Here is a 24493-nt window from a genome sequence, read left to right on the forward strand (position 1 = left end):
AAGAAATAGAAGATCTTAACAGACCCATCACAAGCAAGGAAATCGAAACTGTCATCAAAAATCTTCCAGAAAACAAAAGCCCAGGACCAGATGGCTTCACAGCTGAATTCTACCAAAAATTTAGAGAAGGGCTAACACCTATCTTACTCAAACTCTTCCAGAAAATTGCAGATGAAGGTAAGCTTCCAAACTCATTCTATGAGGCCACCATCACCCTTATTCCAAAACCAGACAAAGATGCCACAAAAAAAGAAAACTACAGGCCAATATCACTGATGAACATAGATGCAAAAATCCTTAACAAAATTCTAGCAAACAGAATCCAACAACATATTAAAAAAATCATACACCACGACCAAGTGGGCTTTATCCCAGGAATGCAAGGATTCTTTCATATCTGCAAATCAATCAATGTAATACACCACATTAACAAATTGAAAGATAAAAACCATATGATTATCTCAATAGATGCAGAGAAAGCCTTTGACAAAATTCAACACTCATTTATGATTAAAACTCTCCAAAAAGCAGGAATAGAAGGAACATACCTCAACATAATAAAAGCTATATATGACAAACCCACAGCAAGCATCACCCTCAATGGTGAAAAATTGAAAGCATTTCCCCTGAAATCAGGAACAAGACAAGGGTGCCCACTCTCACCACTACTATTCAACATAGTGTTGGAAGTTTTGGCCACAGCAATCAGAGCAGAAAAAGAAGTAAAAGGAATCCAGATAGGAAAAGAAGACGTGAAACTCTCGCTGTTTGCAGATGACATGATCCTCTACATAGAAAACCCTAAAGACTCTACCAGAAAATTACTAGAGCTAATCAATGAATATAGTAAAGTTGCAGGATATAAAATTAACACACAGAAATCCCTTGCATTCCTATATACTAACAATGAAAAAACAGAAAGAGAAATTAAGGAAACAATACCATTCACCATTGCAACAAAAAGAATAAAATACTTAGGAGTATATCTACCTAAAGAAACAAAAGACCTATACATAGAAAACTATAAAACACTGATGAAAGAAATCAAAGAGGACACAAACAGATGGAGAAACATACCGTGTTCATGGATTGGAAGAATCAATATTCTCAAAATGGCTATTCTACCCAAAGCAATCTATAGATTCAATGCAATCCCTATCAAGCTACCAACAGTATTTTTCACAGAACTAGAACAAATAATTTCACAATTTGTATGGAAATACAAAAAACCTCGAATAGCCAAAGTAATCCTGAGAAAGAAGAATGGAACTGGAGGAATCAACCTGCCTGATTTCAGACTCTACTACAAAGTCACAGTCATCAAGACAGTATGGTACTGGCACAAAGACAGAAATATAGATCAATGGAACAGAATAGAAAGCCCAGAGATAAATCCACGAACCTATGGACACCTTATCTTTGACAAAGGAGGCAAGGATATACAATGGAAAAAAGACAACCTCTTTAACAAGTGGTGCTGGGAAAACTGGTCAACCACCTGTAAAAGAATGAAACTAGAACACTTTCTAACACCATACACAAAAATAAACTCAAAATGGATTAAAGATCTAAATGTAAGACCAGAAACTATAAAACTCCTAGAGGAGAACATAGGCAAAACACTCTCCGACATAAATCACAGCAAGATCCTCTATGACCCACCTCCCAGAATATTGGAAATAAAAGCAAAACTAAACAAATGGGACCTAATGAAACTTAAAAGCTTTTGCACTACAAAGGAAACTATAAGTAAGGTGAAAAGACAGCCCTCAGATTGGGAGAAAATAATAGCAAATGAAGAAACAGACAAAGGATTAATCTCAAAAATATACAAGCAACTCCTGAAGCTCAATTCCAGAAAAATAAATGACCCAATTCAAAAATGGGCCAAAGAACTAAACAGACATTTCTCCAAAGAAGACATACAGATGGCTAACAAACACATGAAAAGATGCTCAACATCACTCATTATCAGAGAAATGCAAATCAAAACCACAATGAGGTACCATTACACGCCAGTCAGGATGGCTGCTATCCAAAAGTCTACAAGCAATAAATGCTGGAGAGGGTGTGGAGAAAAGGGAACCCTCTTACACTGTTGGTGGGAATGCAAGCTAGTACAGCCGCTATGGAAAACAGTGTGGAGATTTCTTAAAAAACTGGAACTAGAACTGCCATATGACCCAGCAATCCCGCTTCTGGGCATACACACTGAGGAAACCAGATCTGAAAGAGACACGTGCACCCCAATGTTCATCGCAGCACTGTTTATAATAGCCAGGACATGGAAGCAACCTAGATGCCCATCAGCAGATGAATGGATAAGGAAGCTGTGGTACATATACACCATGGAATATTACTCAGCCGTTAAAAAGAATTCATTTGAACCAGTCCTAATGAGATGGATGAAACTGGAGCCCCTTATACAGAGTGAAGTAAGCCAGAAAGATAAAGACCATTACAGCATACTAACACATATATATGGAATTTAGAAAGATGGCAACGATAACCCTATATGCAAAACAGAAAAGAGACACAGAAATACAGAACAGACTATTGAACTCTGTGGGAGAATGTGAGGGTGGGATATTTCAAAAGAACAGCATGTATACTATCTATGGTGAAACAGATCCCCAGCCCAGGTGAGATGCATGAGACAAGTGCTCGGGCCTGGTGCACTGGGAAGACACAGAGGAATCGGGTGGAGAGGGAGGTGGGAGGGGGAATTGGGATGGGGAATACGTGTAAATCTATGGCTGATTCATATCATTGTATGACAAAACCCACTGAATTGTTGTGAAGTAATTAGCCTCCAACTAATAAAAAATTAAAAAAAAAAAAGTAACCCAATATTTAAAATATATAAATAAATAAGAGAAAGCCCTTTTTGTTGAAGGTAAGAGGAGAAGGTAGAAGAAAAGCAAATGAAGAATGGAGACAAGAAAAAACAGAGATCAACCAAGGGCTTTGTAAAGAATTCCACCTTAGAATGACCACTGGAAACTGAGGGCCTGTGGTGAGTATACTATTCCTTTGGTCTGTGCCTGAGGCTCCTACTCAACACCCTACTCCAAATCAGGGTAAAGCAGTTATATTTAAAAGTATAAACTTAATCCAGAGAAAATCATAATTTCAAAAGATATATGCATCCAATGTTCATAGCAGCACTATTTGCAATAGTCAGGAAATGGAAGCAACCTAAATATCCATTGTCAGAAGAATGTATGAAGATGTGGTACATATATACAAAGGAATACCACTCAGACATAAAAAGGAATAAAATTGTGCCATTTACAGAGATGTGGATAGACCTAGAGACTGCCATATGATGCAAAATAAGGCAGAAAGAGAAAATTATTGTATATAAACATATATATGGAATATAGAAAAAATGCTCCAGATGAACCAATTTGCAAAGCAGAAATAGACACAGAAATCATAGAGAACAAACATATGGATGCCACGGGGGAAGGTAGGGGTGGGTGGGGAAAACAGGGAGATCAAGATTGACACACAAACAACACATAAAATAGATAACTAGTGAGGACCTGCTATACAAAACCATGGGGGGGGGGGAAGAGGGTAAATTCTGTTTGTAGGATATATATCAAGTTAATCTTAAAAATGCATTCCAATATACATTCAGCTCAGTTCAGTACCTCAGTCATGTCTGACTCTTTGGAACCCCAAGAACAGCAGCAAGCCAGGCCGCCCTGTCCATCACCAACTCCCGGACCTTGCACAAACTCATGTCCATTGAGTCGGTGATGCCATCCAACCATCTCATCCTCCGTCATCCCCCTCTCCTCCTGCCCTCAATCTTTGCCAGCATCAGGGTCTTTTCCAATGAGTCAGCTCTTCCCATCAGGTGGTCAAAGTATTGGAGTTTCAGCTTCAACATCAGTCCTTCCAATGAACACCCAGGACTGATCTCCTTTAGGATGGACTGGTTGGATCTCCTTGTAGTCTAAGGACTCTCAAGAGTCTTCTCCAACACCACAGTTCAAAACATCAATTCTTTTGATCTCAGCTTTCTTTATAGTCCAACTCTCACATCCATACATGACTACTGGAAAAACTATAGATAGCCTTGACTAGACGGACCTTTGTTGGCAAAGTAATGTCTCTGCTTTTTAATATGCTGTCTAGGTTGGCCATAACTTTCCTCCCAAGCAGTAAGCATCTTTGAATTTCATGGTGGCAATCACCATCCGCAGTGATTTTGGAGTCCCCCAAAATAAAGTCAGCCACTATTTCCACTGTTTCCCCATCTATTTGCCATGAAGTGATGGGACCGGATGCCATGATCTTAGTTTGCTGAATGTTGAAATTTAAGCCAACTTTTTCACTCTCACCAAGAGGTTCTTCAATTCTTCTTCATTTTCTGCCATAAGGGTGGTGTCATCTGCATATCTGAGGTTGTTGATATTTCTCCTGGCAATTTTGATTCCAGCTTGCACTTCCTCCAGCCCAGCATTTCTCATGATGTACTCTGCATATAAATTAAATAAGCAGGGTGACAATATACAGCTTTGATGTACTCCTTTTCCTATTTAGAACCAGTCTGTTGTTCCACGTACAGTTCTAACTGTTGCTTCCTGACCTGCATACAGGTTTCTTAAGAGGCAGGTTAGGTGGTCTGGTATTCCCATCTCCTTCAGAATTTTCCACAGTTTACTGTGATCCACACAGTCAAAGGCTTTGGCATAGTCAATAAAGCAGAAATAGATGTTTTTTCTGGAACTCTCTTGGTTTTTCAATGATCAGTGGATGTTGGCAATTTGATCTCTGCCTTTTCTAAAACCAGCTTGAACATCTGGAAGTTCAAGGTTCACGTATTGCTGCAGCCTGGCTTGGAGAATTTTGAGCATTACTTTACTAGTGTGTGAGATGAGTGCAATTGTGTGGTAGTTTAAGCATTCTTTGGGATTGCCTTTCTTAGGGATTGGAATGAAAACTGACCTTTTCCAGTCCTGTCACCACTGCTGAGTTTTCCAAATTTGCTGGCATATTGAGTACAGCACTTTCACAGCATCATCTTTTAGGATTTGAAATAGCTCAACTGGAATTCCACCACCTCCACTAGCTTTGCTCATAGTGATGCTTCCTAAGGCCCCCTTGACTTCACATTCCAGGATGTCTGGCTCTAGGTGAGTGATCACACCGTTATGATTATCTGGGTCATGAAGATCTTTTTTTGTATAGCTCTTCTATGTATTCTTGCCACCTCTTCCTAATATCTTCTGCTTCTGTTAGGTCCATGCCATTTCTGTCTTTTATTGAGCCCATCTGTGCTTGAAATGTTCCCTTGGTATCTCTAATTTTGTTGAAGAGATCTCTAATCTTTCCCATTCTTTTGTTTTCCTCTATTTCTTTGCACTGATCGCTGAGGAAGGCTTTCTTATCTCTCCTTGCTATTCTCTGGAACTCTGCATTCAAATGGGTATATTTTTCCTTTTCTCCTTTGCTTTTCACTTCTCTTCTTTTTGCAGTGATTTGTAAAGCCTTCTCAGACAGCCATTTTGGTTTTTTGCATTTCTTTTTCTTGGGGATGGTCTTGATCGCTAACTCCTGTACAATGTCATGAACCTCTCTCCATAGTTCATCAGGTACTCTTGTCTATCAGATCTAGTCCCTTAAGTCTACTTCTCACTTCCACTGCATAATCATAAGGAATTTGATTTAGGTCATACCTGAATGGCCTCGTGGTGTTCCCCACTTTCTTCAATTTAAGTCTGAATTTGGCAATAAGGAGTTCATGATCTGAGCCACAGTCAGCTCCTTGTCTTCTTTTTGCTGACTGTATAGAGCTCTCCATCTTTGGCTGCAGAGAATATATTCAATCTGATTCTGGTGTTGACCATCTGGTGATGTCCATGTGTAGAGTCTTCTCTTGTGTTGTTGGAAGAGGGTGTTTGCTAATATGCATTAGGTTTACCAATATACATTAAGTGCAGACAAATACTGTTTGATTCCATTTATATGACACCATGAGCCAAGAGGGGATGGGGAACGGGGCTTAGTGTTTCATGACTGAGTTTCGGTTTAGGAAAGTGAAAAATCTGGGATATGGATGAAGGTGAGAGTTTGACAACATGAATATACATAGTGCTACTGAACTGTACAGTTAAATATGGTTAAAATAGAATCACTTACGTGATTTTTACCAAAATTAAAAAATTAAAATATATAAAAACTTAAATAACTGTTTACTTTTCAACTAAAATGTCCTTTTCTTGACAGATTTAAGGTATCTATCTGTTTTGAGTTCTTGACTCTGTTTGAGGGAACTGGACCCATAAAGGACATTCTTTTTTTTTTTTTTTAATCAGTTCTTGATGGGTGTCTTTGGTGCAAATTCACACAACATGCAGCCAGGGCATTGAGATTTTAATTTCACTAAAAAACAGGTTAGTCAACTTGTAGTTGTTTCCATTTTAACCAAAAGAAGAGAGATTCTTTGCTGTCTTCCTTCCTTTGCCCTCCTTCCCCTGGCCTCTCTCCTTCCTTCCCTTCCTTTTAGGGAATCTAAGACAAACTGAACATGTTTAACCTGTCTCATGAAAAGTCACTTGTGTTGACCTTAAGGTAGGAGTATGACTGATAGACTCTTGATTTTTTAAATCCATCTTTTAGTACATCCTCTCACCTGACCCTCTAAAAAAAAAAATAAACCGAAACCCAGCATCCCCCGAGTGCCTTTTTCCCTAACCCTGACAGCCCCACATGGCACACTGAAGCTCTGCTCTCATGGGGACTCTGGTCTGCACAGTGGCAGTCAGCCTCTGACAAAGTATGCCAGGATGCTGCTTCTGTTAGGGCTGCTTGTGGCCCAGAAAACAAAGAGGGAAAACAAATGCAGCTAATGAACTAGAAAAATAACACACTTGGAAGAATCAGTATAGAGATTAGACGTGTCCTATTCTCAGGAAAAAGAAAATCAAGTCCAAGAAAAAAAGAAAGAGAGAAAAACATCTCCCCACCCCCGAACACTCACACCAGGTTACACCCTGGTGTTTGGTCTCTCTCCTCCCTGTCTCACTGTGTATACGATGCGTGTCGGTGTGTTTGTCTCTGAGTGTCTGTCTGTCCCTCTCTCCCATGCATAAGCACCAGAAGATGCTATGTTACAAGAGTTGGAACACAGCATGTCCGGGACAACACAGTGGAACCTTCTGGCTAAGTTATTCAGAGGAGAAGGTTTCGCATTTTAAGTCTCAGAAGTGGATGAGTGGGAAACTCCATGTTGCAAACAAGGACAAGTGCAGCCTCCTCATTCTCGCAGACATTAGCTCTGGGCCATCTGCCACATACACATTACAGTCCTGTGGGTCTGTTATCTTTTTTCCAGTGATATGGATATATGAAATGGATAGCGTAAATTCCCTATCTTCTGTTAAAGGAGGTCTATCCTAGAGGCTGACAGCACAGCTGGGTTCCTAATGGACTGGAGTGAGAGTGAAGTAAACACTGGCTGAAGTCAGTACAAATCCCCACCAAATCTCTTGTGGTCACCTGACTTTCAGGGAACACTGCAGACCAGTGTAGTAAACATCACTTGTTTTTGTTTCCCCCATGTATGTTCTTTAACAAATTATTGCCAGCTGCTAGCTTCAAAGAGTGGAAATTTGGAGGCCAGAAATGTAAAAATCCAGGTGTCCTCAGGGCTGGTTCCTTCTGGAGGCCCTGAGTAAGAAATTGTCCCCATGCCTGTCTCCTGGCTTCAGTGAATGCTGGCCATCTGTAGGATTTCTTGGCTTACCTATGCACCAATCCAGTATGTGCTTCCATGTTTACATTGGTTTGTTTTTTTTTTTTTTTCGGTTGGACCGTGTTTACATTGTTGATTCCATTCATCTTCTTTCTCTTCCACAGATACCAATCATTGTATCTGTATCTGTATCTGGGTTAAGGGGGCCCACACAAATCCCAGATGATCTCATTTTGAGATCCTTAACTACATACACAAAGATCCTTTTTCCAAATAAAGTCACATCCGCAGGTGCCAGGTAGACATATCTCTTGGTCTCTTGAGGGACACTACTCAAGTCATTCCATCTAGTATCTATTCTCCTGTCTACTGGTAATATCACCTCAGTTTTCCTTTAAGATACTCTGATTACTTCCTGCTCAACCCACAGAATTTGATTAGACTCTCCTGGACTCCGAGGGTGAATCCATGGCACAGAACAAGCCAATCAATAGCCCATCTCCAAAGTCTCTCTGTCTGGATCAACCTGCAATCTAGCTGTCCATTTATTAATAGATTCCATCTTGGGTTATTTTCAAGAAGTTAATGGGGGTAAAACCATTTTCTCCCAGAGCTGTTGGCAAAGTTAGAGGAAAGGTCTGCCTGAAAGAATGTATCCCTGTAGAGCAGACTCAGGATGAGGAGAGAGCAGAGAGTTTCTGGATCCACCCATGCCTAACAGTACCCTGGGATTTCACAGTTACATGTTCTATTTAAGACACCACCCCCCCCACCCTTTCACTTCACTTTACTTGGGTCTTGAGTTTCCTTCATTTCCAAGTGATTAAAATAAAAAAACAAAACTGAGTAATGCATGACCATTCATTCCACAAATATTTGAGTGCCAATCATGAGCCATGCATGGTATTAATCACTAGGGATAAAGTGTAATAACCAAAAATGATGTCCCTGTCTTCCACAAAGTCTCATAGGAATTACTGAGATGTTCTAAGGGGATTTCTGAAATGGGTAAGAGGGAAGCTTCAAGATCATCTAGAGTTCAGTCCCCTCTTTTCACAGAGGCACAGAATCTATGAGTAAGATCCGTAAGCCAGAAGGGCCCGAGGACAAATTTGCAAAACACTGTCATCACTCCCAAAGCTCTGGGAAAAGACAAAGGTGCGGAAATGAAGGTAGACAGAGAAGATGGATTGCAGATCGGCTGGCCCCGTTCAACCCGGAAGGAGCCGGCCCTCTCCCCAAGGCATTTTTAGCTTTCTATTCTTAGAGATGATCACAGCATCCCAATCTGCTCAGTACTTCCAGCTGAGGAAAGGCCAGCAATAATGGGAAGATACAGGCTTCTGGAGACACAGGTGCTGGGAAGCAGCTGGGTGTCCCAAAAGAAAAGCTAGCAACAGTCCCTCCACTGGGTAATCTTTCTAGGTAAATTCATAGTGAGACAGCTAAATGTCTACTAATAGAAACCAGTCATAGATTAAAATTGTGTTATATATTTAAAACATGACTATGTATTTCCAATTTGACTACAAATTCCTGGAAGATAGGAACTCTAGGGGATATGGTTTCTTGGTTGGTCCTGAGTATCTAAACCTCCTTCTTGTATTAGGGAATGCAGTGTTTCACAAAACCCAATCTAGGTGCTTCCATAGGAGATAAAATATGAGCCTTTTGGGGTGTAGGGTGTGGGCATGGCTCCTGGGCTCCGCCAATCACACCTATCAGCACCGTGTTGAACTACATGTGAGCAATGGGAACACTGGGCTTTTCTGTGATGGCAGCAAAACACGATGAGCGGTTCCCATGTTTGTGGGTGTGGTATGCAGGACTGCTGCTTTTATCAGTAGTACATGGTGGGGAGGCAGGTTCATGATGGAGGGAACACATGTATATCTGTGGCTGATTCATGTTGATGTATGGCAAAAACCATTACGATATTGTAAAGTAACTATCCTCCAATTAAAATAAATTAATTTTTAAAAAGAAAAAACAATACATGGTGAGGTATCTGGTGCCCAGAGATCATAGTATCTTGGCCGATCCTGTTGCATGATTTTAGATGTTGCTGGGTCCACAGTCTCTGAATCTGCTTCTCTTATCTTCCTGGAGCTTCTTATCTACTTATTGAATTCCTTTTCTGTTTAATGAGAGCTATCTTTCACTGTTTGAAACTTAAGAACCCTGACGTTGCTTCTTGCTTTAGTCCTCTAGCTAACCCCAACAGAAGAGTTGTCCAAAAAATAGTTACTTCAACATAGTATCCTTGTTGACAACCCCCATGTTAATTTTTCCAGGCAGGTATTATCTTCTGCCTCCCCCAAAAGGTGGGAAATGAGGCCTGGAGAAGTTCAATGACTTACAAAGTTGCATGGCTGGCAGTGAGATATCCCTTTGCAGCTGTACCAGAGGATACAGAATGCTGTTTGTGAAGGCAACAAATAATAATTAGGACATCTCTTATTTCTAGACTGGATGTTCAGCTTCAAAGTCATGAAATAAGGTTAGACTAGCCCTGCACTCCTACTCCTACTGGTAATAACCTGCTAGAACCAGGCTGGCCTTCCTCTCCAAGGACAGAACACACACTGCCCAGCTCCTAACAGTTTCTGGCACCCTTTTATTTCACACCCTACCTTCTTCACTCACCTCATCTGCCTGGCTCTTGAACTGTACGCTTCTACCTTACAGAAAAAAAAAAAAAAAAAAAAAACAAGAATTCACATCTTACTGCTTCAACTTTAGGACAATATTCTTGATCTAAAGTGCAAAAGCTCAAAACAAAATATAGCAATTTAGGGAACCAGGATTCTGGCCAATGGGTCATGGTCTAATGAAGAATCGGGTGGAGGAAATGCCTTGACCATGCTTCATGTTGTTGCCATTTTAATATTTATTTATTTTTGGCTATGCTTTCTCTTTATTGTGATGCACAGGCTTTCTCCAGTTGCAGCAAGTGAGGGCTACTTTCTAGTTGTGGTGCTCAGGTGTCTCATTGTTATGGCTTCTCTTGTGGTGGAACATGGGCTCTAGGGCACACAGGCTTCAGTAGTTGTGGTGAACAGGCTTAGTTGCCCCCACAGGATGTGGGACCTTTCTGGACCAGAGATTGAACCCATGTCCTCTGCATTGGCAAGTGGATTCTTAACAACTGGACCAGCAGGGAAGTCCCTGTGACTCATGTTTTACTCCTTAGGTACTAGCCTAATCTTTTCAACTAAAGTTCAAATTAGATCATGAAGAATACTTTTCTTTTTTTTTCCTATCAATTTCATTTTCAGATAGCAAAAGCAGTGTGTGTTATGTAGTTAACTTAGAAAGTAAAAAGGCAAGAAAAGAAGTAATATACACACCGCTCAATTTCTCAGTCATTGTTAGGATATATCTATCATCTTGAGTTCTCTTTTGAAGTGTTTTAAATCATAAAGTTCTCTAGAAAGGTACATTTTTTTTTCCTACTATACTTTGCCCAGGGCTCAACTCCCACAAAACATAGTAACAGATGATCTGAACTACTAAAAGTTAAAAGCAGACATCCACAGACCTGGAATCCAGACAGATGAGGTTCCCTGGGAACAGAAGAATTCTGGGACAGTCAGAGATGAAGGAAGGGGAGAGACAAAGTTCTTCTGTCAATCTTTAGAAAGGACAAGAGCCTGAAGCTTAGCTGTCAGAGGTAAGGATGCAGTGATACTGAATAAGTGCCCCAGAGCTAGGAATGGAAAGAGACATCTCCTGCTTCTCCCCACGGGCCCCCCTCCCCGCAATAAGGAAATACAGAGGCAATGAGGCATGATTAACATAAAAGGGTAACCTCCCTGGGATGGAAGAATAAAAGGAGCAGATGAGACGCACCCCTTACCCCCAAGGAAAGGCTGAGCAAAGCTGAAACAGTATGGGGTGGAGGCAGGGGGAGGTAAACTCAAATACCTCCAAGAGGCAGGTAAGTAATGCAAATGAATGAAGTAGGCCAGGTGTGAGGAAAATCAGATGCTTTGCTGGAATTCTAAACACACAGGCATAGTTTTCATTTCCACAAACAAGTATTCTGTCTCACTTTTTGGAAACATGGCAGTCTTCTTCATTTATTTTTCATTTTCACACTTTTGAGAGAGATTTCTTCACAGTAGGAAAGACAGCAGGTCTTTGGATAATACATGGAAATTGACAACAGGTCTTGGTTTCAGGCAGACAATTGCACGTGGTGGTGCATCTACCAGACTGAGGAACTCATATCCCATTCTAAAGTGCTATGTCCCAACTATTAAGAATAAAAACAATCAGAAATAAACATTATCAGATATTACAAGCTTCCAAGAGAAGTCAGAAATATAAATGCTTATATGCATTTTTCTGGCTTTTAAAGTTAGTTCAAGACTTGTGAGTTGATTTTTTTTAATAGAAGCTTTACAATGCCATATTCATTTCTGCTGTACAACAGTATGAGTCAACTATATATCCTCTCCCTCTTGGAGTTCCCACCATGTCCCCATCCCATCCCTCTAGGTCATCACAGAGCACTGAGCTAAGCTCCCTGTGCTATTTAGCATGTTCCCACTAGCTGTCTATTTTACATGTTTGTTTATTTTTAAATTAGATGAAACACATTCCTACGCCCTCGTAGGTACTATGAACTGCCCATTTGTGACTACTGCCTCATGTCTTTCTGGATTTCATGCTGTGCTGACTGTCACCCAACGGGATGGACATCTATGATTTCCTTCTCCTATACACTGTAAAAAACATGACTCCTAAAACTGGCACTTAAGGGAGACAGTGACAAATTCAGTTACGATCAAAGGTCAAGAAAGGAACCTGAAACTAAACGCACTGGGGAATACTTCTAGGAAAAGACAAACATAATCATATGATATGGTGCCCGGCAGGCTACAGTCCATGGGGTTGCAAAGAGTCGGACATGACTGGGCAACTAAGCACAGAACAGCACAGTGACAAAAGATGATATAGAATGCTACAGGATGCTTTCTAGTTTACATGATATTTTCACATCCACTCTGTCATTGGAACCCACAACAAATTTCAAAGGCAGACTGAAAGGCATTATTAATACCACTGATAGGAAGGAAGGAACAAAGGAAAGAGAATTAAGTAGGAATAGTGGCTCAGAGATTAAGTGACTTGCCAATATTATAAAAATATACACTGGAAGAGATGACTCGTTAATTTATAAAAAAGGGAAAACTGATGCTGAGTATCATTTATAGAAAACACAATAAGTTATTTTTGTTCTAAGAATACTTTCACAAAAGCACTGAAGTCAATAGAGTATAAATGATTGTGGGGGGAGAAAATGGTTAACATTTTCTGTTTTACTTATGCTTTGAAGAATTAATGCTGATGTCTACATCTGTTTCATGTAAAGGATTCATGGTTTTTATATTTAACTTTTACCTATAAGAAAGAAAACTGTACAATGTAATATTTTAGAATACTATAAAAAACTTCCCATCAAGAACTATTCACCTATGGAAAATAATACAGTACCAAGAGTCCAAATATTGGGCTCTAGAACTAGCACTGCACGTGGCTTTAGCCAGGCGTCAATCTTTCAAGCTTCAGTTACCTTTTATTTGAAATGGGTATAACAACACCTGAGTATGTGAAAGGAGATGGGCGTAGGTGAACTTTCTGTAAATTAATGAGCATTCCAGACATAAATACAATGTAGGGTAGGCTAATAGGAGTGAAAAATCTGTAAACACATTAAAAATATTTTGTATTAAATGTAAACTCCATACTTTGGAGTTCAAGGACCCTGCATCATCTAATTCAACCCAGCCCAGCCAACCTCATCTCCTTCCACCACGTCTGATACCAACTGCACTCTGGAACCATGGAAGCATCCAATTCCTGAGCCCAGAGATGCATGGATACCTGGGGATTCAACCCACACACTGAGCACTTGGTTGTCCCTCAGTCAATCCTACACATCTTCTTGCCTCCAACCCCTACAGAAATCCCCCATGGACTATTCTCCCTCTCCGTCACCACTCAGTTCTAGAATGCTATCTGTTTTCCACCCATATCCTTCCTGTCTCAAAAAACTCAAGTCTTAAACCCCAAAATTCTCAGTCTACAAAAAGTTGTTTCCCCGAAAATAAAATCTAGACCAACCAGATATAGTTCAAATTCCAACTTCACAAGCTTATCTTCTCTGATCTTGTTTCTTTACCAGAAAATTGCAATCCTAAGGCTTACTTCGGAGGTGGTTTTACATAGACATTTTTCCCTCATGACATAGAGATTTGTTAACCCTTGATCACCCGGAGCTGTGTCACAGTATCTCCTATCCTGTGTGCACCTCCTCACCGTCACCACAATTACTACATCACACACTTCCTGAGGATATGGATCATTCATTCAGTATTTTTTAAAGTATCTTTTCCCTGCTGGACATTTTTCTCAGACCTGGCACTCTCAAGGAGACTGGCTTCCTTTGCCCTCAAGATCTAACATTCTGAGGAGAAGCTGCTGATCAGCAATGAACTGAAATAAAACATTGAATAATAAAACAAAAATTAAAAATAAGCTCCTAGCAAATGGTATAAATGAAATAACTGAATAGCTGAGAAAGGAAGAGAAGAGAAAGACATGGGGGAAAGGGAAAGATATACCCACCTGAATAAAGAATTCCAAAGAATAGCAAGGAGAGATAAGAAAGCCTTTTTAAGTGAACAATGCAAAGAAATGGAGGAAAACAACAGAATGGGAAATACTACAGACATCTTCAAGAAAGATAGAGATACCAAGGAAATATTTCATGCAAAGAGGGGCACAATAAAGGAAACAGTATGGACCTAAAAGAAGCTGAAGAGACTAAGTAGACGTGGCAAGAATACACAGAACTGTACCAAAAAGGTCTTAGTGACCCAGATAACCATGATGGTGTGATCACTCTCCTAGAGCCAGACACAATGGAGTGTGAAGTCAAGTGGGTCTTAGGAAGAATTACTACCAACAAAGCTAGAGGAGGTGATGGAAATCCAGCTGAGTTATTTCAGATCCTAAAATCTTTTCAAGTGCTACACTCAGTATGCCAGCAAATTTGGAAAACTCAACAGTGGCAACAGGACTGGAAAAGATCAATTTTCATACCAATCCCAAAGAAGGGCAATGCCAAAAAATGTTCAAACTACCACACAATTGCACTCATTTCACATGCTTGTAAGATAATGTTCAAAATCCTTCTAGCTAGGCTTCAATAGTATGTGAACTGAGAGCTTCCAGATGTTTAAGCTGGATTTACAAAAGGCAGAGGAACCAGAGGACAAATTGCCAATATCTGTTGGATTAAAAAAAAAAGTAGGGTGGGGTGAGAATTTCATAAAAACATCTGCTTCATTGACTATGCTAAAGCCTTTGACTGTGTGGATCACAACAAACTGTGGAAAATTCTTCAAGAGATGGGAATGCCAGATCACCTTACCTGTCTCCTGAGAACCTGTATGAAGGTCAAGAAGCAACAGTTAAAACTGGACATGGAACAAAAGACTGGTTTCAAATCGGAAAAGGAGTATGTCAAGGCTGTATATTGTCATGCTACTTATTTAACTTATATGCAGAGTACACGATGTGAAATGCTGGGCTGGATGAAGCACAAGCTGGAATCAAGACTGCCAGAAGTATCGATAACCTCAGATATGCAGATGACACCACCCTTATGGCAGAAAGTGAAGAACTAAAGAGCCTCTTGATGAAAGTGAAAGAGGAGAGTGAAAAAGTTGGTTTAAATCTCAACATTCAAAACACTAAGATCATGGAATTTGGTCCCATCACTTCAAAGCAAGTGAAAGTCACTCAGTCATGTCTGACTCTTTGTGACCCCATGGACTATGCAGTCCATGGGCTAGTCCAATTCTCCAGGCCAGAATACTGGAGTGGGTAGCCTTTCCCTTCTCCAAGAGATCTTCCCAACCCAGGGATCAAACCCAGGTCTCCCTCCCACATTGCAGGCAGGCTCTTTACCAGGTGAGCCACAAGGGAAACCCCTTCATGGCAAATAGATGGGGGAAAAAAAGGAAACAATGACAGACTTTATTTTATTGGATTCAAAATCACTGCAGATGGTGACTGCAGCCATGAAATTAAAAGATGCTTGCTCCTTGCAAGAAAAGCTATAACAAACTGCATAGCATATTAAAAAGCAGAGACATCACTTTGCCCACAAATGTCCATCTCGTCAAAACTATGACTTTTCCAGTAGCTATGTATGGATGTGAGAGTTGGATCATAAAGAAAGCTGAGCACCATAGAATTGATGCTTTTGAACTGTGGTGTTGGAGAAGACTCTTGAGAGTCTCTTGGACTCAAGGAGATCAAACCAGTCCATCCTAAAGGAAATAGTCCTGAATGTTCATAGGAAGGACTGATGCTAAAGCAGAAAGTCCAATACTTTGACCACCTGATGTGAAGAACTGATTCATTGGCAAAGACCCTGATGCTGGGAAAGACTGAGGACAGGAGGAGAAAGGGACGACAGAAGATGAGACGGTTGAATGGCATCATTAACTCAATGGACATGAGTTTGAATGAACTCTGGGAAATAGTGAAGGACAGGGAAACCTGGCATGCTGAAGTCCCTGAGGAGGCAGAGAGTCACACACGCTGAGTGACTGAATAACAACAAGAAATCATGTGAACAATATCCCCTGAGGTAGCAAATATATGGACCTACTTTTTTTTTTTAGAAGAATTTTTTTGACATGGACCATTTTTCAAATCTTTATTGAATGTTAAAAAATTGATTTGGTTTTCTAGCCCCAAGACATTGGGGATCTTAGCTCCCTGATCAGGAATGAAACTCACACCCTGGAAGGTGATGTCTTAACCTCTGGACCACCAGGGAATTCCCTGGGCCTACATTTGATAGGGGGGAAGGAGGGCTTTTGATGCCAGAAGCTCTGACACATGAGAAGCCAGCTACACACAGATCTGAGTGGAAACACAGGCCAAGGGAACCAAGCAGAAAGAGAGAAGAAGGAATGCACCCTGGGTCTTTGAAGAACAGCAGGGAGGATGAGGAAGCTGAGCTTTGGGGATTATTACACCAAATGATGTTGGAGGCATGGGTGGACTCCGTATGTCATAGGGCTGTAAGCAGGGAAGGGCTCAGATCCTGTGCCTCTTATTTCACCATCATTTCCTTGTGGCTAAACTGCACATCAGTTTTCTGTTTCTTTTTATTTTTGTTTGCTATGTGATGTCATCTAGGTCTTCCTTGCCTCAGCACCTTGCAAGAAAATACCTGATGTCACTCCCAGAGCTGTCATCCCCAACCTTCCTATCATCTCCAGGGGAGAAACTTGGATGAGGAGCCCTTTGGCTCATTTTGAGATCCTCTCCTTCCAACCACCAGAGCTTCACTCAGTGTGACAGGCCAATAAGCACTGCCTCAGCCCATATTCTGCTTCTTGCTGGCATTTGGGAAGTTGGCTCTGTTGCCTAAAGGAGACATTTTAGGAGAGGTTTCCATAGAAACCCAAACTTTCTCTCCAGCTGCTCATGTAGTGTATCCCTTATTTTAAAATATGCATTATTTTTCTTTTATCAGCTTTTGGGCACTTGATTCTTTGAGTACCAAAGAAATAGTATCAGATCTTGAGGAACATAAGTTGTCACATTCTACACTCAACAGTCTTTCCTAATTGTGTTTCTGTGGCTGACAGGAAGGATAGAAGCTTTGATGCCAAACTAACCATTTCTTCTGTGAATATACACTTGTCATCTCAGAATTCCTTTGGAGGCTAGCTCTTCATCATCAATGTTCTGTTGGCATCACTGGTTTCATAGAAGTCTCACTGAACTATTGTCCAAGCCTCTGTCTCTTTCCCAAACCTTCTCCCTGAATGACTATATTCCAAATCTAGAAACAGTTGCACTTTTTTTCTTGTTCCTACAAGCTGAAGTCTTGCCTACTTTGGGCCATTAAAAGCATCATTTCTTTAAGCTTCCTATCTCATACTCATTCTTAATTCATGTTAAACCATAGGCATCATTTTCACAGTGGAGACTACTTTACCTGCCAAAATGAGGTTATATTTACTATGTTTTCTTCCTAACAATTCCCATAATTCTAATGACATCATTTTGGTGGTTATACATTTGATGTCTCTCTCCATTAAAATGCAAACTCCTTAAAAAACTGTACCTTACCAATGTCTGGATGGATAGCATCCAGCACAGTGTTTTGGAAAGAATAAAAAAATTAGGGGAATATTTATATTTCAGCCCAAAAGAGAAGTAGAAACAAGTAATTAAATAAATTCTGCTTTGTGCATTTATAGGAATAAAGTTTATTTTCTCCAAGGAAACACAAATCTATGTCACCTGTTGTGAAACAAGTGGGAAAAATAAATCTGTTTTGGTTTTAGAGAAGCCATTGTATTATATGGTATGAATCAAAGCAAAGGACAAATGCATTTAAGAACTGCAGAGAGGATTTGATGTGGGAATCATGTAACTCTTCACCTCTACTGTGTACAGCTGAGCAACAGGTAAGCAGGAATTCCAGAATTTTCCCCGCATAAGGAAGCTGAGATAGAAAACACAGAGGAAGGAAAAACAGAGGGAAAGAAGGCAATGAGAGAAGTAGAGGGACAGACAGAGTATTTAAGAAAAGGAATAATAAAAAGAGACCACATCCAAAGAGGAAAGAGAAAAGATTCCTGGAGACCCCAAGTTCACCTTAGGGAGGGAGAAGGGAGGGGCAATGCAAATGAGTTGGCGAGGTGGGGCCTGGGGAAGGGGGTCAGCCCACATCTCAGGCGCTCCAGAATTCCTGGCGATTTACAATTCTGTTTAAAGTAAACGGACAGATACTTGGCAGGATACCTGCCAAGAGGCTGATGTGTGAGATGATTTCTGTGAGCCTGCAGGTCAAATCTAATCAAAGCAGCCAAGATTTACTGAGTCTCTGATACGTATGCCAGGTGCCTTTGACACACTGTTGTATCAATCTTGGCAAGAACTCGTTTTACCCATGAGGAAACTTGAGACTCAGAAAGGTGAAAGTTCCTGCTTCAAGAGACCCAGGTAAAATGCAACAGAGCCTATGTCTGTCTGTCTGTCTTCAAAGGTGGGCTCCGTCTATCATGCTACCCTGACCCAACTCATAGAAGAGGCTTCAAAAAAAAGAGGTCTGTCGTTCTGCAACACAATGGAGAGAAAACTACAAAGTGAATATATAATGTGCATGGTGTTCAATTCAGCTTTCTAATAATGGAAAAGCTGCTCAAGAAGGGACTGACCTTCTCTGTGAGGAAGAAACCTCACTATGAGGGATGGACCAACCTGATGTGCTCTTTGAATGTTACCCACTCACCCTCCCCTAATACTCTGCTGTGGTTTCCCACTGTACTTGGGATGACACTCGCAGTTCTCACCACAGCCTGTAAGACTCGGCACCATCCAGCCCCTATCTGTTCCACACCTTCACTCCAACTCCGGCGTGCAGAGCCGCGCAGGTCCACCTCGTCCTGGTCGGGCCACACATCATCCCAGGAAGGGCACACCGTCCCATCTCCCCTCAGTAGAAGCTTCTGCCCTCCATTCTTCACTTGACTTCAGGCAACTCTGTCCTTCAGAAAAGTCTTCCTGGGTCTCAGAATGTAATTCAGATCCACACTTTCCTCTTTGCTGTCACATCTTGCACTTTTCCTTTCTGTCACACGATCATGAGAACCTCTGAATACATAGCCATATAAAGATATGCTTACTGTCACTGGACAGTGAGTTCCAGGCATACCAGAACCATGTCTCTAGTTCACTAAGGTATCCCCAAACCACAGTACAGGGTCTCAGATACTGTAGAATTGTAAAAACTTGAATACTTTTTGTGGACTACTACAATGAACTTCAGGAATGTGCTTAAGGAAATGCCCTAAGGAGTGAGGTAATGAGATGACCCCTGAAGAAACTGCCAGTTAGAACCATGACCTGTGTCACTAGCTTGCCATATCACTTCCCACTACTCAGAAAGAGCGGGCATCATTTGGAAAATGAAAACTAGTCTGTACTCCCCTACCCAACCCTCAAAACTACTTTACCCTACTTGATGAGTTTTGTTATGTATGTCTTTGTTCTCATATGCATTTGTTTTACATCCATTCCTTCTTTATTCCAAATACCCATGAGAAAGCCAGTGCCACAGAGATCCAGGCCCTCAGAGACCATCAGGAAAATGAAAACCAATGTGAATTACCAACAGTATTGGCAACAAGACAGTCTCTGAACCAGACTTTGGCCCCAATCTGTTCAGAGTCACCCACACATTTCCACCCCAATGACTATGGTATCACCATCCCAAAATTTTGAGTTCAGGTGGGGCCCAACTCAGAAACCTGAACTTTAGGAAAACAAAGAATCTGTTGTTATGCAAATCTCTTTAGACACTGAAAAAGAGAGGAAATGAAAAGATAAGCAAACACAGACTGCATAATGCCACCTGGCTTCTAAAATAGTTCCCTCTCTAAAGTTTCAATAGGATGTCAGCTCACTGGAAACAAAGTCCCTAATCACAGAGAAAGTGTTTGACTCAAATTATTTCATTTTCTATTTTGGTAGCTCTTGCAATGGTGCCATTGTGCTTTCAGAGAAAAGAATAACAGGAGACCCTGAATGTTTTCCTTGTAGGGAGAGACATTTCCACTTCTTTTGCCAAATGGGCGATCAGGCCCTGTGCTTATTCAACCAGCACCAATAGTGTATCAGGCACAGTGCTAGGTCCTAGGGGATAAAGTATGGAGAAGAAACAGAAAGGCCCTGTTTCTGGAGCTGGCAGCCTCGTATGAACACAGTCCAGCTTAGACATCACTAACACATTTGCCTTGCTGTTGGAATACACGCAATATGGCACTTTGTGCTTCACAAAATCCTCTCACATATATCACCTTTTTTTTTTTTTCTCTCATCCAACAACCTTGTAAGAACAGCATGAATGTTAAGACTTCCTTCTTTTCTAAAATGAAAGGAAGGCTCAGAGCCCAGAAGAACTGGCCATAAGTCACATCAGTCATGTTCTTTCAATTATACCAATAGCAACAAAAAAAACAAATGTTTAATAGCATTTACAAATGCTAAGCTTTTTCACACAATACCATAGTGAATTCTTGCAACAAATTTATGATTCCCAATTTAAAAAACGAAAGAGGCTCAGAGGTTGAATAACTTTTTTAAGTCATTCAGGGAAAAAAAAGAGAGGGGGGGGGGATTGAAGTAGAGATTCAAATCTAAGCAATGTGACTACATCTGGCATTTAACCAGTGACTGACTGACAATACAGCATAAGTTGGTCATATCCCTTATTTTAATTGGAGCAACTATCATTACAGTCAATTTAAAAACAGAGTACTGAGGTGCACAGAGGTTTAGAGCCACATTCAAGGTCATACGTTTCAAAGTGCTAAAATTAAAGTATCATCTCAATTCCCAAGGTATGAATCCAACTCACTTTTCCACTCGACCAAAGGTTCTCACCCATGCACAACTGAAAGAGAAGGAGAGAGACCATCGGGTCTACACTGCTGCTTCATTTCATGGTGAATTGAGAAGTCCCCTCATACTGGACCTAGACTGTCAGCACTCTGGGTGCAAGCAAGAGCTGAAAGTAGAACATTTAGTCAGGAGGCTCTGGTCCACCAACACCTCAGAGGTACTGGAGTCCCTATTCTAAACTAAATTTGATTCTCACCAATGTGTCAAAGTTTGCCTATCTAAAGAGGTTGACAACTTCTGCCCTTTCAAAGAAAAATGTTAATAGAACAGCTCTCATTAGTAAGAGTGTAATTAACTGGAGCTACATTTGGGTAGAATTTAGGGTTAATTCAAGAGAGAATCAGCTTTCCAGGTGGCTCAGTGGTAAAGAATCTTCCTGCCAAGCAGGACATGTGGGTTTGATCCCAGGGCCCAAAGATCCCCTAGAGAAGGAACTGGCAACCCACTCCAATATTCTTGTCTGGAAAATCCCATGGACAGAGGAGACTGGTGGGTTACAGTTCATAGGGTCACAATGAGTCGGACATGACCGAACCACTAAACCACCAACACCACCAAGAGAGAATCAGGACATAAAACGCAGAGCAAGATTGACTCCAAATCATCCATCCATCTTAAAAAAAAAAATCACTGACTACTTTCTAAAAGACCAGAAATATGTTTAGTCCTCGGGAACAAAAATGAACATGAAAGAAATAGTCCCTGACCTCCAAAACCTTACCATCAAGTACCCCATGAATCATACAACTCAGTTTACACTTCTTTTTCTGCAGGTGCTAGAAAGCTGTTGAAGGTTTTCAGGAAGGAAATGATTGGATGGCAGCTATTCCTCCCACAGACTCAGAAACTCTGAGTTGAAACAACTTTAGAGGTTATAAACACCCTCCCCATTGGCATTCACAGCTGCACTTTGCACTAGTCACATATAGCCATTCAACACTTGATATGCAGCTAGTCCCAGATGAGATGCGTTCTAAGTGTAAAAAGCACACTGGATTTTGAAGATTTGTTATAAACAAAAAGGTAAGATCTCACTAAAACTTTTGAAAATAATGATTAACAATAGATATGGCAGCATTTTTGGTACACAGTGCTCCCTCACTATCTGTGGAGGGATACCAAAACCAGTGCAGAAAACCAAAATCTGCTCAGCCTCAAATACCCAGTTGGCTGTCCATATTGACAGATTCCACATCCATAGATTCAACCAACTGTGGCTGTACACAGCTCAAGATCTGAGGTTGGCTCAATATGTGGATGTTGAACACAGAGTTTCAGAGGACTGACTATATGGGGCTAAGTATATTACTAAAATTAATTTCATCTGTTTCATTTTTTTAATGTGGCCATGAGAATATGTCTAGAATATGTGGCCACTAGAAAAGATATAGCCATTTGAATGCAGTTTCAAAGAATAGCAAGGAGAGATAAGAAAGCCTTCCTCAGTGATCAGTGCAAAGAAATAGAGGAAAACAATAGAATGGGAAGACTAGAGATCTCTTCAAGAAAATTAGAGAGACAAAGGAAACATTTCATGCAAAGATGGGCGCAGTAAAGGACAGAAATGGTTTGGACCTAACAGAAGCAGATATTAAGAAGACGTAGCAAAAATATACAGAAGAACTGTACAAATAAGATCATCATGACCCAGATAACTGTGATGGTGTGATCACTCACCTAGAGCTAGATATCCTGGAATGTGAAGTCAAGTGGGCCTTAGAAAGCATCACTATGAACAAAGCTAGTGGAGGTGATGGAATTCCAATTGATCTATTTCAAATCCCAAAAGATGATGCTGTGAAAGTGCTGCACTCAATATGCCAGCAAATTTGGAAAACTCAGCAGTGGTCACAGGACTGGAAAAGGTCAGTTTTCATTCCAGTCCCAAAGCAGGGCAATGCCAAACAATGTGCAAACTACCACACAACTGTACTCATCTGACATGTTAGCAAAGTAATGCTCGAAGATCTCCAAGTCAGGCTTCAACAGTACATGAACTGTGAACTTCCAGATGTTCAAGCTGGATTTAGAAAAGGCAGAGGAACCAGAGATCAAATTGCCAATGTCTGCTGGATCATCAAAAAAGCAAGAGAATTCCAGAAAAACATCTACTTTTTTTATCAATTATTCCAAAGCCTTTGATTGTGTGGATCACAACAAACTGTGGAAAATTCTTCAAGAGGTGAAGACCACCTTACCTGCCTCCAGAAAAATCTGTATGCAGGTCAAGAAGCAACAGTTAGAACTGGACATGGAACAACAGACTGATTCCAAATAAGGAAAGGAGTACATCAAGGCTGTATATTGTCACCTGCTTATTTAACTTATATGCAGAGTACATCATGCAAAATGCCAGGCTGGATGAAGCACGAGCTGGAATCAAGACTGCTGGGAGAAATAACAATAACTTCAGATATGCAGATTACACCACACTTATGGCAGAAAGTGAAGAGGAACTGAAGAACCTCTTGATGAAAGTGAAAGAGGAGAGTGAAAAAGTTGGCTTAAAACTCAACATTCAGAAAACTAAGATCATGGCATCTGGTCCCATCACTTAATGGCAAATAGATGGGGAAACAATGGAAATAGTGACAGACTATTTTTCTGAGCTCCAAAATCACTGTAGATGGTGACTGTAGCCATGAAATTAAAAGATGCTTGCTCCTTGCAAGAAAAGCTATAACCAGCCTATACAGCATATTAAAAAGCAGACACATTACTTTGTCAACAAATGTCTATCTACTCAGAGCTATGGTTTTTCCAGTAGCCATGTATGGATGTAAGAGCTGGACCATAAAGAAAGCTGAGCACTGAAGAATTGATGCTTTTGAACTGTGGTGTTAAAGATTGCTGAGAGCTCATTGGACTGCAAGGAGATCCAACCAGTCCATCCTAAAGGAAATCAGCCCCAAACATTCATTGGAAGGATTGATGCTGAAGCTCCAACACTTTGGCCACCTGATGTGAAGAACCGACTCCTTGGAAAAGACCCTGATGCTGGGAAAGACTGGAGGTGGGAGTAGAAGGGGATGACAGAGGATGAGATGGTTGGTTGGCATCACCGACTCAATGAACATGAGTCTGAGCAAGCTCTGGGAGTTAGGATGGACAGGGAAGCCTGGCATGCTGAAGTTCATGGGGCCTCAAAGAATTGGACACGACTGACCAACTGAACTGAACTGAGAATATGTCAATTCACATATGTGGCTTGTACTGTGTGTCTTTTGGACAATGCTTCTCTGTAGAATTCCTGATAAATGTTCAACTAGGCTT

The sequence above is a fragment of the Cervus elaphus genome, chromosome 9 (genome assembly GCF_910594005.1).
Source record: "Cervus elaphus chromosome 9, mCerEla1.1, whole genome shotgun sequence".
Lineage (NCBI taxonomy): Eukaryota > Metazoa > Chordata > Mammalia > Artiodactyla > Cervidae > Cervus > Cervus elaphus.